Source organism: Dermochelys coriacea, chromosome 7, assembly GCF_009764565.3.
Source record: "Dermochelys coriacea isolate rDerCor1 chromosome 7, rDerCor1.pri.v4, whole genome shotgun sequence".
NCBI lineage: Eukaryota > Metazoa > Chordata > Testudines > Dermochelyidae > Dermochelys > Dermochelys coriacea.
In genome coordinates, this window is record NC_050074.1 from 101,999,077 (window position 1) to 102,011,627 (window position 12,551).

Here is a 12,551-nt window from a genome sequence, read left to right on the forward strand (position 1 = left end):
AGAGACTTGACACCTGCTCTGATTCACAATGTTATTTGTACACAATATTTTACAGGCAACATTTCAACTGATGTAACTGAAGTAACATTTTACTTCTAAGTAATAATTAATTTGTAAATATTTTTGATTTACATGTATGTTTTAGTTAAGCTTCTTTGAAGTCTTGAATCTGGAGAGTGCTATAATATTTTTCAGCAATGGCATATAGTTAAAATTTGTGTGTGTGTTATCAAAATCTGAGAAATAACCTGCCAAACCAATCATTCTTTCCCAAGAGTCTAACAGAAGGCCTGGATGTTAATTGCATTTAACCTAAAACAGTGGAGCATTTTTTTTCTTTATACAATAACTAATATGTAAACTACTGTTGCACTTTGAAATTGCTTTCACTTAAATTCTATTATTGAAGCTCCACAGTGGAATATATCTAGGGTCCATTTCATTAAAAAAAGACTAATTACACATGCATTGTGCAATGTACCCACCAATCTTTTTCTGTATGATTCAAAAATGAACATTCAAGATATACGTACTCTGATTTGTGCCGGCAGTTGTGATAGAGGTTTATGTGAGTATGCAGCTGAGCCCACAAATCAAATTCTGGTTGAGAATGGAAAGACACCCAGTTTCCTACAAAAAGTTGAAATTTACATAGAGAGGCTAGCAACTAGGATCTATCCAAAGTACCTATCTTTTTGTTTCTGTGTTCCGAAAAAAAAACCCCACAAACAAAAACAAAACAAAACATATACTTCTATGGTTTCTTTTATCATATAGCATGCCAAAGCTATTTACAATTCCACACATAAGACACTACAAATGTGCATCTACCTCTGGGGTGGAGCATGACAGCCAACCAGCACACTATATTGTGATACAAGTATAAGCTGGTAGTGACAAGCATTTATTTCTTAACCACAGTCATGTGACATGGGCCAGATTTATGAACGTTTAATATTATTGTCATCTGCAGGGGGTTTCAATAACCACTGACTGCAGAGGCTACTGTGACAACTTGCCCTTTTTGGAAAATCACATGCAAATAAAACAGAATATGAACCAAAACAAACAACCACAAGCACACAATAATAATAAATTACACACATATATACACATCTAGGACAGAGATCAGCAAAAACAATCTGAACCCTCAGACCAACGAAGAAATTGTTCTGCTTCTTATTGACAGATAATAATTAGCACTAGGTGAAATTGTTTGGGTGATTTATTCTTTGGGTTGATTGAAACATTTTGTGAATTTGTGTTGAGTTAACCAAATTGTTTTGGTTAAAAATAAACCAAATTCTGGAAAAATTGAAACATTTTGTTTTGACATTTTTGAAACAAAATATTTTGATTTTTTTCATTCAAAATGGCATTTGTTTTTCAACTTTACTTCAGTTTTTTAAAAAAAATATTTAAAAATCCAACTCTCAACCCAAACAAAACATTTAGTTTTGAGTTGAACAAAATGTTTTGTTTGAACTAAACAGAAGAAAAATTAAAACAAAAATTGAGTCAATCTGAAATGTATATATTTTTAATTTTAAATTGGTGGTTTGCATAGATCTGTTAATAACTACTATCTCTAAGTAGCTGTCTGGTTGTACAGGCACTGATTCTCTAAATGGTTCGTTCTGTAACGGCCAGTTAGGCTGTGGAGGTAGATCTGCACCACCTAGAACTTGTGTTTGTTGCTCCTTGTACCTTTCATTGGCAGAGACTGCGTGGGCATGTGTGACATCTGTCAGCACAAAAGCACTGTCAGTAGTATTCTGGAAATCCTCAAGGAGCAGAAAACCGGCATTCTTAGTTTTGTTTAGCTGTGTTCTGTTCTTGTAGAACTGACCCTGGGGGTGGTTATGCAGTATGACCTGGGTGTCGATGGAATAGCTGTTACCTTGACAATTGCCAGTCATTTTCTCTTTGAAATGTAATATTCTCTCCCACTAGCAATGTGGGTAACTGTGAGTTTTCTGGTCATAGGCATTTCTTCTCTTCTTTAGTCTCTTATTTAGTTTCATGGCATACACTTCTTTGGTAACTACTTCAGGCTTGTCTTTGGGTCAATAAGCTTGTTATCGGTATTAAGATTTTTGTCCTTGTACTCATGAGTCTCTGAATTAGTGATGCAATAATATATTAACAGTGATAGATATGGACCCCTTGAATCTGCTAAAGGTTTTTAAATTAAGTTTGCTGGTCTTTATACTGAATTTTCTGTTAACTTAATTGACTGTGCCTAGTAAGGGCATGATATTGTGTGCTTGAAGTGATCTTTCAAAAAGAATTGTCAAAACGACCATTCATGAACTGTGAGTCAGTGTCAGTTGTTAACTCATCTGCAGTCCCATGGATACTTCAGCACATGAATCTCATGTGAAAGATCTGTATATATAGGATCTATGATCATGGATGTGGTGGAAAGCCTGCATAGGGATATGAGAACTGTGACAGGTTCCCCTATCCAATTTCATTCAAGGCATTTATCCATCAAGGGGTGGCTGTGGCTTTCAAAATCCACACCACTTTCAGGGTTTGCTGTTCCCATGTTTCTATAGGAGCTGTGCTGCTAGCGTCCCCCTCTGGCCATTGACTCTTGATAAACCTGATCTAGATGGTGGGGGTCACCCAACACAGAAGGATTCCCTATGGGGTTGGTTAGGGGATGATGTGTGTCCCCTTCTTCTTCACCCCTTCAATTGCCTCCCCATTTACAGACTCCCCAGTCTATAAGAGAAAATGGGAATGATGCCACAGAGAAAGCTGTCTTGGTGTCTCCCTTTCCTCACCTTTGGGGTGGGATCCACAAAGGGTTTAACCATTTCCCCATAGAGATGAAGGAGGATGATTTGGGCTACAAGAAGTTGCATGACATTCCAATTATTAGCCTTGGGAAGATAAAGGGTAGAGCTGATCCTTCCAGAAGTTTAAAAATAAACTACAAGCAGTCTGTGTTTCAAACCTGAAGCTTAGCCCACCCTCCACTCCTCTGACTCTCTGTGGTGGCCATAGTTCCGACAGAAATATCATCCTTCCTTATCCCACTCTTGTTTATGTATCAATTCTTAATAGCTTTACAATAACTTAGCTTCTCTTTTTTATTTTCAGTACAATGACAAAAGTATTACGTAGTCTGAGGTTCAGAAAATCCCAAGCAATGAACCAGTCCCATTCCCCCCAAATAAGGTCCACTAAAACGTTGCAAAAATATTGACGTATGTAACAATATGATGGTTTCTGTTTCATTAGTAAGGTGTTCCTGCCAAATATGTGAGACTTTTATAATTTCTTGGCATTGAAAGTACACTTGACCTTGTGCTATAATGTAGGAACTTATTCTTCTAAAATCCATCTTCTAAAACCCTTTATTTCACCCCTGAATCTACATAGTGAGCTTATCAAAGGAACCTCTGACTCTGACCCTTCTTACAGCTGTACACTCAGAAGAGATGTCATCTCTTTTGGAGATACAGCCTGTTGAAAAGGAGACAAAAGAAAATAAAAAAGAAGCTTAATCTGCGGCAAATGTATGTGAGAAATGACACAAATAGTAATTTCTAAAGAGCCAGTCTTTTGGCTCTGTTAATAAGTGTCTGTGATATTTAGTAGACTTCATGGATTTAGGAACAACCTTGTGGTATTCTAGCAAAAACTCTGAGCTTCATGAGTAGGAAATGTAATGTGAGTCTATTTACCTCTACTGCATCTAAGGGTATGTCTACACAGCATATTAGACCAAGTGGGAGCAAGCCACTCCTCTCCCTAGGCTTCAGAGCCCGAGCTCCAGCCTAAGCTCCAACTTCAAAGTGCTGTCTATACTGCTATTTTTAGAGTGCTAGCACAAGCCCTGCTGCCCCAAATCTGTCAACCTCGACTGGGAGGCTCATTCCTCCTCAGTTCAAAGTGCTGTGTACACATACCCTTAAGGAACACTGGAATAATACCAGGTGAAAGGCAGGTAGAGAAGACCAACTTAACTGTTTAGGTGATGATGAGAAAAGGAATAATGCCAGGTCTATGGTGCAGGGACTGTCTTTTTGTTCTGTATTTATACTGTGCTTAGCACAGTGGGGTCTTGGTTCATGAATGGGTCTCCTAGGTACTATCACAAAACTACTATTACTAATAAATAACAGAATATAAACTCTGTAGTATGAAGAGGTAATTAGAAACTATGTACCCTATAACTGTTCTAGCCACCAAGTTGCTGTCCAAGGAAATGAGAAGAACTTCCTTAAGACATTCCCACTGCCAGGTTTAGTCAGGAACAGAGGGAAGCCCATGTATTACTATGGTGCTAAGTATTAAAGTATTTACCTTTTGGTCTAGTAGTAAATCCTCCTGAAAAATCTTTGCCTAAGAGGTACTATAGTGAGTTAATCTATTCATCTGTCAGTTTTTAACAGAAGGACATTTTGGTATATGTTATGTATGCTCAGCTTTATCTAAATAATCTGAATGAACAGCCTCATTGATTTGTGCATTATAGTCATAAAGACATTATATTTGAACTTGGTATGAAATAAAATGCTTTGGTCAGTCAATACTCTTCAAGAGAGCACTTCAAAGATCTTATAAAAGGGTCAGTGACCTGTACATTGAGATTGAACCTCTGCTGTCAAGGGAAAGACCCATCTGCACTTGGTCTTTGAACCTGCCCTTTCTGTCTTTCCCAAAGCACCATACAAACCAATAACTTATTACAACTGAATGTTTTCAATTGTGCATACAGGGAAAAACATCAAAACAATACAGCAAAATATAATCTCTTTTTAGAAGAGTTTTTAGAGTGTTTCACTGCCTCTTTTTTCATGTATAAAATGCTCAATACTTAAAAAGACTGCTTTGCATACAAAGATTTAATGCACATGTCTCTTCACCTATTTATTACTCATATTAAGTAACTAGCCAAATCTGGGACCATTTACCTTGGAAATGTAGGGTTTCAGTAAAATGGACCCAGATCCAAAACCAAAACATTGTGTTTCCCATCTCTCCTCAGTGTGTTGGTGGTTTACATAGAATGGGTCCTAGATCTGAACTACCTCTGGCTTTGGTTTTGGACCCGAAAAAAATAACGGTAGGCCCAAAGTAAAACACATCAATCCAAACATTCCTTATCTTATGGCTGTTTAAAATCAAGCTTGAAAAGGGATGTGCCATTTGCAAATGGTTTCTATCTTTCTAATGGGCTGAACCAAGACTCCAAATCTGAACATCCTTAAACTTTGAAGTGTCTGAAATCTGGATTTTTCAGCTTGAGCCCATCTCTAAACAAAACCCAGTTTTCAAGGTTTTGTAAGCCAAAAACAATCACTAATATGATCACTCTCTACTCTCATCAGGAATTTGATAGATTTCCACTCCATACGGCTAAATTCAGTGCCTTGCATAATAACAGGTTTCAGAGTAGCAGCTGTGTTAGCCTGTATTCGCAAAAAAGAAAAGGAGTACTTGTGGCACCTTATAGACTAACAAATTTATTTAAGGTGCCACAAGTACTCCTTTTCTTTTTTGCGAATATAGACTAACACGTCTGCTACTCTGAAACTCATCAGGAATGTTATTCAAAAGATCTGAGAATACTGAACAGAAATACTACTCATTTTCTTCCTGCACACATAGCTTCTTTTGCCATATTGACTCAGATATCCTGCAATAAGAGAGATTTGTTTGCAACTGAAATTTAGGGACACTTTTAAGATAGAGGAGTTTGGTTGTAATCAGAATTCCATTCAGGAAGACTATGATTTACAGACATTTCTAAAAGCAGAAGTACTCTGGGCCATTATTTAAAAGGCTAGACTTTTAGAGTTATTTATAAATACCAATATAACAGAAGCATTTGCACAGTAAGACACTATTCATCATATAATTCAGTGGAAAAATAGAGAAGCTGCAGGAAGTGGCAACAGAAGGATAGCATTCCAATGCAGAATCTAATCTAGATAAAACAAGGGATTTTTTCCTCTTTTGAAATCAAATTGCAAAATGTAAAATAAGTGGATATAAACAGTTTGGATATAAATTGTCCCAACACCATTTTTTTTCCCTGGGTAAACCATGCAAAAAACCTAAAACTCACAATGGAGCAACTTCCATTTTAGATCAGTTTCTCCTCCTCTAACATGGTCTATTTATTTTTATTGGTTTGTTTCTCATTAAATCCTTCAATTACTCTGCAGTGTAAAATGGTGAAATTATTGGCATGTGCCACTTTCATCATGTATTTGAGTTTGCTTATTACACTTGCAGAAAATGCTTGAATGGTATTAGACTCTGCTGTGGATTGAGACAGAGTTAATAAATATTATTTGGTGTTTTTTCCCTGAGAAGCACTGCTTTTCTTGATTGTTTTTTACAGTTGGATTGGGAATATTGATTTATTCACCACTGTTACAATAATTGTATACAAGGAACAAAAAATGCAGAGGTAACATTTCATCAGCTCAAACAGATTAATTAGTTGTAGTAGATTAGGCACAGTGTTACATAGAAAGATTTGCATTTAGAGGAAGAAAAAAGTTTTTTTTTAAATCTTAAAAAAGGCAAGAGAATTTAATAGAGATGTGATACACTGAACTGTTTGGCTTATTATTCAATCAGTGTTTCCAAATGAGTATTAAAGGGCAACTTTAAATATTAACTCTTCTTTTTTAAAATAAAAAATACAATGTAATTGTTGAATAAATAATTCAGGAAAATCCCTGTTTACCGTACCTATACAAAAAGGTTAACTCAATATCACTTCCTAAATTTGAAATTTTAGAGGGATTATATCTCAGTTCTACTACAGTAGCAAAGACATTTAAGATCTACTCATTCTGTCAGCATGTAGGATATCATGGAAATCTATGTCTTTTTCATTTTTCTCTTTGTGCATAGTATTGTGGGGGGGCATGTAAATATTATTGTGCTTTGCATGAGGTTAACTTGGCTACGGTACTGCAATTTTTTTCACTAAAGGTTATGAGACATTAACAAGAGTTTAAAAAGTGCTGTGGTTGTTCCCTATTTGACCCTTACTGCAGGGAACTAAAATTTCCCAATGCCCTGGACCACTGACCTCAAGAGGGCAATTAAGCAGTTTCTCTCAAGGTTTCAAGTTTTAAGATTTTTGAGTATTGAAAAAGAGAAGAAAAACATATTTTAAAATATATCACTCTCATATTCTACAGGAATCCACAGTGCCCTAGACAATGGACCTTGCCTGACATACTGATTTTCTTTTTAACCATCTGTTAAATCATCTTGGCTTACAACATATTAGACCTTATAAATGCTCTGTAATTTTCAAACCAGAATTCAGCTGCTTGGCTTTCAGTTTACTTTACCAATCCAACCACTGAGAGACTACAAACATACAGAGCCAGCTCCACAGGTCCACTAAAACTGGATTTTTTGGGGTCAGTCTAGCACTGTATACCAACCTTCAACCCCTTGGAACAAGCCTCCAGAATAGGGCCCTTGGAACAAGCCTCCAGTATAGGGCAATTCCAGGGTTGCATAGAGTTGGCATAGGCATTCCTACATCACCCTCACACCAGGATCTGGCGCATCCCAGGTAAGTATATGTATTTCATTGTGGGTGGCACTTTGGGAACTACCTCCTGCCTTTGCCTGAAACAGCTACTACATCACCCTGCTCCCAGAGGCCCGGTGCCCCCATTATCCTTGGCTGCTGAAATGGTTCCTGGGCCAGCAGCTGGCTGGTGTAATACATTACTATGGGGAACCAGACTGGCACATGGCAACCTCAGAGCTGGTGAAGAGTGCATAAGTTACTTAAGACACTTTTGCAACCCCTGGTCCTGAGCTGCAGCTGGGCACAGACCAATCAGTCCTAGGGATCTGGCCCACAGTATGTTGAACCTGATCCTGAAGCACTTGATGGAAAACTCCAATTCATTTTAATGGGAGTTACACATATGTAAGCATTGTAGAACTGGGCAATGTTGGTGTCTGTTCTATAATTGATGCTAATGTGCACATATTGTCAGTGGTACCCTATGCAGTGTAGAATCCTTTTCAGTTGTGCAAAGCCAGACTAAACAGGCTTTATTCAGATAACTTATGGGAGAGTGAATGGGATAAGAGCTTCCTTCCAAGTAATCACTCCTTAGATTCTACTCTAGTTTCCAGACATTAAAAATAGAACATGGCAGATCAGTGATGGCAACAGAAACAGCAAGTGAGTGTGTGTATATGTGTGCAAAATAATGCCACTTGCAATATCACACATGCCTGATGGTGGGGCACTTGCATTCTCCTGTGGGCTTAATCTTCAAAAGCATGTGCTGGACTTAATCTTTGACGAACTCCCTGAACTTAACTAACTGTCAGGTTTCAGAGTAGCAGCCGTGTTAGTCTGTATCCACAAAAAGAAAAGGAGTACCTTATCTGATCACTCTCATTACAGTGTGTATGGTAACACCCATTGTTTCATGTTCTCTGTGTATATCGACCTCCCCACTGTATTTTCCACTGAATTCATCCCATGAAGTGAGCTGTAGCTCACGAAAGCTTATGCTCAAATAAATTTGTTCGTCTCTAAGGTGCCACAAGTCCTCCTTTTCTTTTCACTAACGGTGTGAGAGGCAGATATAATGTGAATTAAAGAAATAAAATAAAGTATTTTATCAAGCAAGAAGAAAAAAAATTGAGGCCCAGAACCCTACTGCCTACTATCTGTATCACTGGCCCACACCCACCCCTTTCCCCATTGCATTCTGAGTGGTTCAAACTGTGACTGTGGAATGTTTTAGGAGCTCTGTGAATTACTGAGCGAATTAAACTCCTTTGAAGTTGATTTCAATGGGCGCTGAAGAGGCTCAGTAGCACATAGCAGGAGTGGGTTCTCATTGGCTGCTTTGGTGAGGGTCAGACCGGCTCTGGGAGAGCACCACCCGAAATGCTGAATATTACTGTGTAAATTGGGGATTTGACTTTCATCTCAAATGTCCCAAAACTGAAGACATTTGCGTTTTGAGGTTTGGAAACAAAAATTAAGCTAAGGCCTGCTGGGCTGAGTATCTGTCCTCTTTTCCAGTCAGCACCCTTGCACCACAAATTAAAGGGGTTGGCAACAGTCTGTAAACTAAAAAAAGAAGGTCAAGGAAGGTCAGTTTGTAGTTATAAAAACACTGACTGCATCCTCTTAATTTGTGGAGAAACAAGCACTGTTTTCAGAATTAAAACGTGAAACATCATTATGAAACTGTACATGCTGATTTCTTTCCAATATACCATCAAGGATCTCAAGTAGGGATTGATCAAACAGTTTCAATGAGGTCCAACTCAAAAAAAAATCAAATCAGAGGTCTGTGAGGATTCTCAGTCAGTGTTCAACAGCATGCAACAGTAGCTTTCCTGTATATTGCCTGGATACTGGCTAGACACTAGGAGGCTTTTGCAGACTCTGAAATGATAAAGGAATATATCCTTGTAGCCAATGGTATATCATTATAACAAATGATACAATACTAGTGATGAAGATGAAAACTGGTGTACTCAATGAATTTGAAAAGAGTCTTTTCCTGCATGTCGGGTGTTCAAACAATTTGAGATGTTAAGGTCACAATATAACAATTTTGAAAATGAAGGGAAAAACTGCAGACACTTGCCTAAACTAGTGATAAATCAATTGACCTTATTTTGTCCTAATACGTATCTTTGTTAAATATTGGGTCACTGATTCCCAGAAGATAATTTATGTAAATAATAGTAAGAAGGCATTCTGAGGAATTTTACATCAATTAAGAAAATGACTGACTGATTCCTTCCATCCATAAGGGGCCGTAGGAAGTAGACTTATAGAATTTTCCATCAAACTTATTGAGTCCCCCTTTCAAAAATCTCTTTCTGCTAGACTATGAGCAAAATATTCCACCTGCTCTAAAGGACTATCATTTAAAGTGGTCAAACTTCTAACGTCAATAACAGCTCTTCAGGATACTTCTAGGGCTTCTGTGGTATTTGATTTCTCATTCAGAAACCGTTTTAAAAAATCTTGTAAAAAGCATATTTGATATTTTGTGCAAGATTATAGAACAAAAATATAAACTGTACAATTCATGGGTAAAATGAGCTAACGTTGAAGTGGTATGTAAATGGGTATATGTATTTATTTAAGAGGAGAGGGAAAATATCTACAGTTACAATAATTAGGATATTTTCTTTTTTTACTGGGATATATATTCTCATGTGACAGGCCATCAGCCAGCAACTGACTCGGATGAGAAAGAAATGCTCCTTATGGTAAGGTTATTTCATAATTGTCCACTACTGGGTTGTCTCATAGCTTCCTCTGAAACAGCTAGAAATGCACCCACTATCAGAGACACAATAATGAACTGGATGGATCAGATCAATCTGATCTATAAAAATTTCTCTATTCCTGTATCAATCATTCTTTATGGAGATCTTAAGTCATCTAAAAACACCCTGTCTCTGAGAAGCATAATAAAACAATTATAGCTTCATAAGGAACCTTTATAGAAAACCTGATGCCTTCCAGCAGGATCATGACACTTAAAAACAGTTACAAGCCAAACAGATATAGCACATTACAATTATGTCAGTGTGTCATGGCTAGCTCTTATTTTTGAAGGGATAACGTGAAATCCCCCAATTTTATATCATGTAACTGTGCTGGATAACTGAACAACATCCATTGTTATTTCTAGACTTGGCATCAGGTAATACATTGGTAAAATACTGTTCTATAATGTACCACACTATATATTTGATGGGGCTTTAAATTACAATTATCTTCAGCATGAAGAGTGATTGCTGCAGTTCCCTGGCCCCTCTTTCATGGCCATCTTAAATGCTATATCCTAGACATGCCGCTGCAGACTGTGGTGACTGACCTAAAACTCAAAGAGTTAGCTTCCCAGTAGCAATTTTTGATTAAAAGAAAACTATTATTGAATAATATTCATAGGAGCAGGATAAATGAACTGCCAAATAAAACAATGAGGGCCAAATCCTCCATGACTCATTCTTTATACAAACCCCCCACTCCCCAACTGAGCAAGTGTCTGTTCTTATTATACCAGTGTTAATTACAGCAGAATTTTGTCCACTATTAAAAAGTAAAACATATTGCTGTCGAGTAATAAGTGCTCGCTCATACAGCGAGCGAGAGAGAAAATGCCATATTTGTCTAATCCCTTTACTGAGAATACCACACTTTAAATTAAATCATGTACAAGTGCCCAAGGCACTAGTTGGTTTTTAGAGTAATCAAGTGTTATTCATAAGACACAAGGAAAATAATATGTTTGATTTCTCACTTCCTTTGTTTATGACATCAGTAATGTTTTCTGCATCTTCATACTCAAAACTCTCAAAATATTTGGATCCACTTGCACCTGTGAAGCTGTTTACTCAGCTATGAACACAATTATGACATGCAATAGCAGTTGCTTTTCAAATAAACATCTGGAAAACCGTCTGGGTGTAGCGTTGATTCAGATACTGGCAGACTTTATAAAGATTGTTAATGACAAGAACTCTAATTCCTCCCTCTGTCTTTTGGCCAGAATAATAAATTAAAAAATAAAAAGTGAAATTCTTAAAACTTATGAACATTGGCTTATTTATTAGCAATTGACATGCTGTCCCTAGAAACTTTATTAGAATACTGTATGATACAAACTCTTTGTTTTGCTCCAATAAAATCAATGCCATGACTAATATTTGTGTACTAGGTTCATTTATAACTATTATTGTACATATGCCAGAGCTATGTGTTCACCCTATCTGTTACTTCAAAGACAAAATGCACAATGAGTACTGCATCTACATCCTAAAAAGAAAAGGAGTACTTGTAGCACCTTAGAGACTAACAAATTTATTAGAGCATAAGCTTTCGTGAGCTACAGCTCACTTCATCGGATGCATGCATCCGATGAAGTGAGCTGTAGCTCACGAAAGCTTATGCTCTAATAAATTTGTTAGTCTCTAAGGTGCCACAAGTACTGCTTTTCTTTTTGTGAATACAGACTAACACGGCTGCTACTCTGAAATACATCCTAAAAGAATCCCAAGAATCATACTACTGAACTCTAGGAAATTTTAATTTTATCCCACTAATCTAAGTGTTTATAGTGTTTGCAAGGTTCCCTGAATTGTTCTGCTGGGAATAAGTTATGTGTACTGGAAAATAGTGAATAAAGAACTCAACAGGAACAATATAAATATAAACTCAACAATATAAATATTGTTCTTTTCTGTAGCTGTAATGTGGGAAGACCAGGGCTGTAAAATTATTCAAGTGGGCCCCCTCTTATAAATCCTAAGTGGTTGGCCAATACACAGCTTTGGAGGACCCAGACTCCTTTTGCCAGGCTTGCAAAATGTCCATGCTGGACACCACAGGAAGGAAACCAAGACATCTAGAATGTAGGTTAGGTATACTGCAATTTTATTAAGTAATTCATCTGAGAACTATCCAGAGACAAGTTGGCTACTGTAGGTCATCCTTCCTTTGTAATCCATTCCACCTGGTGGAGAGCTGCCATCAGCCACTCACCCAGTTAACC

The 12,551-nt window shown here is 37.2% G+C and overlaps 1 long non-coding RNA gene across 1 annotated transcript in view; it reads left to right on the forward strand.

The window, feature by feature from the left end:
• LOC122461086 overlaps positions 1-12,551 on the forward strand; it is a 106,692-nt gene that overhangs the window by 70,818 nt on the left and 23,323 nt on the right. The window contains exon 2 of the long non-coding RNA XR_006282810.1: positions 10,214-10,260. This is a non-coding gene — a long non-coding RNA (uncharacterized LOC122461086). The remainder of the gene's footprint in view (positions 1-10,213; positions 10,261-12,551) is intronic.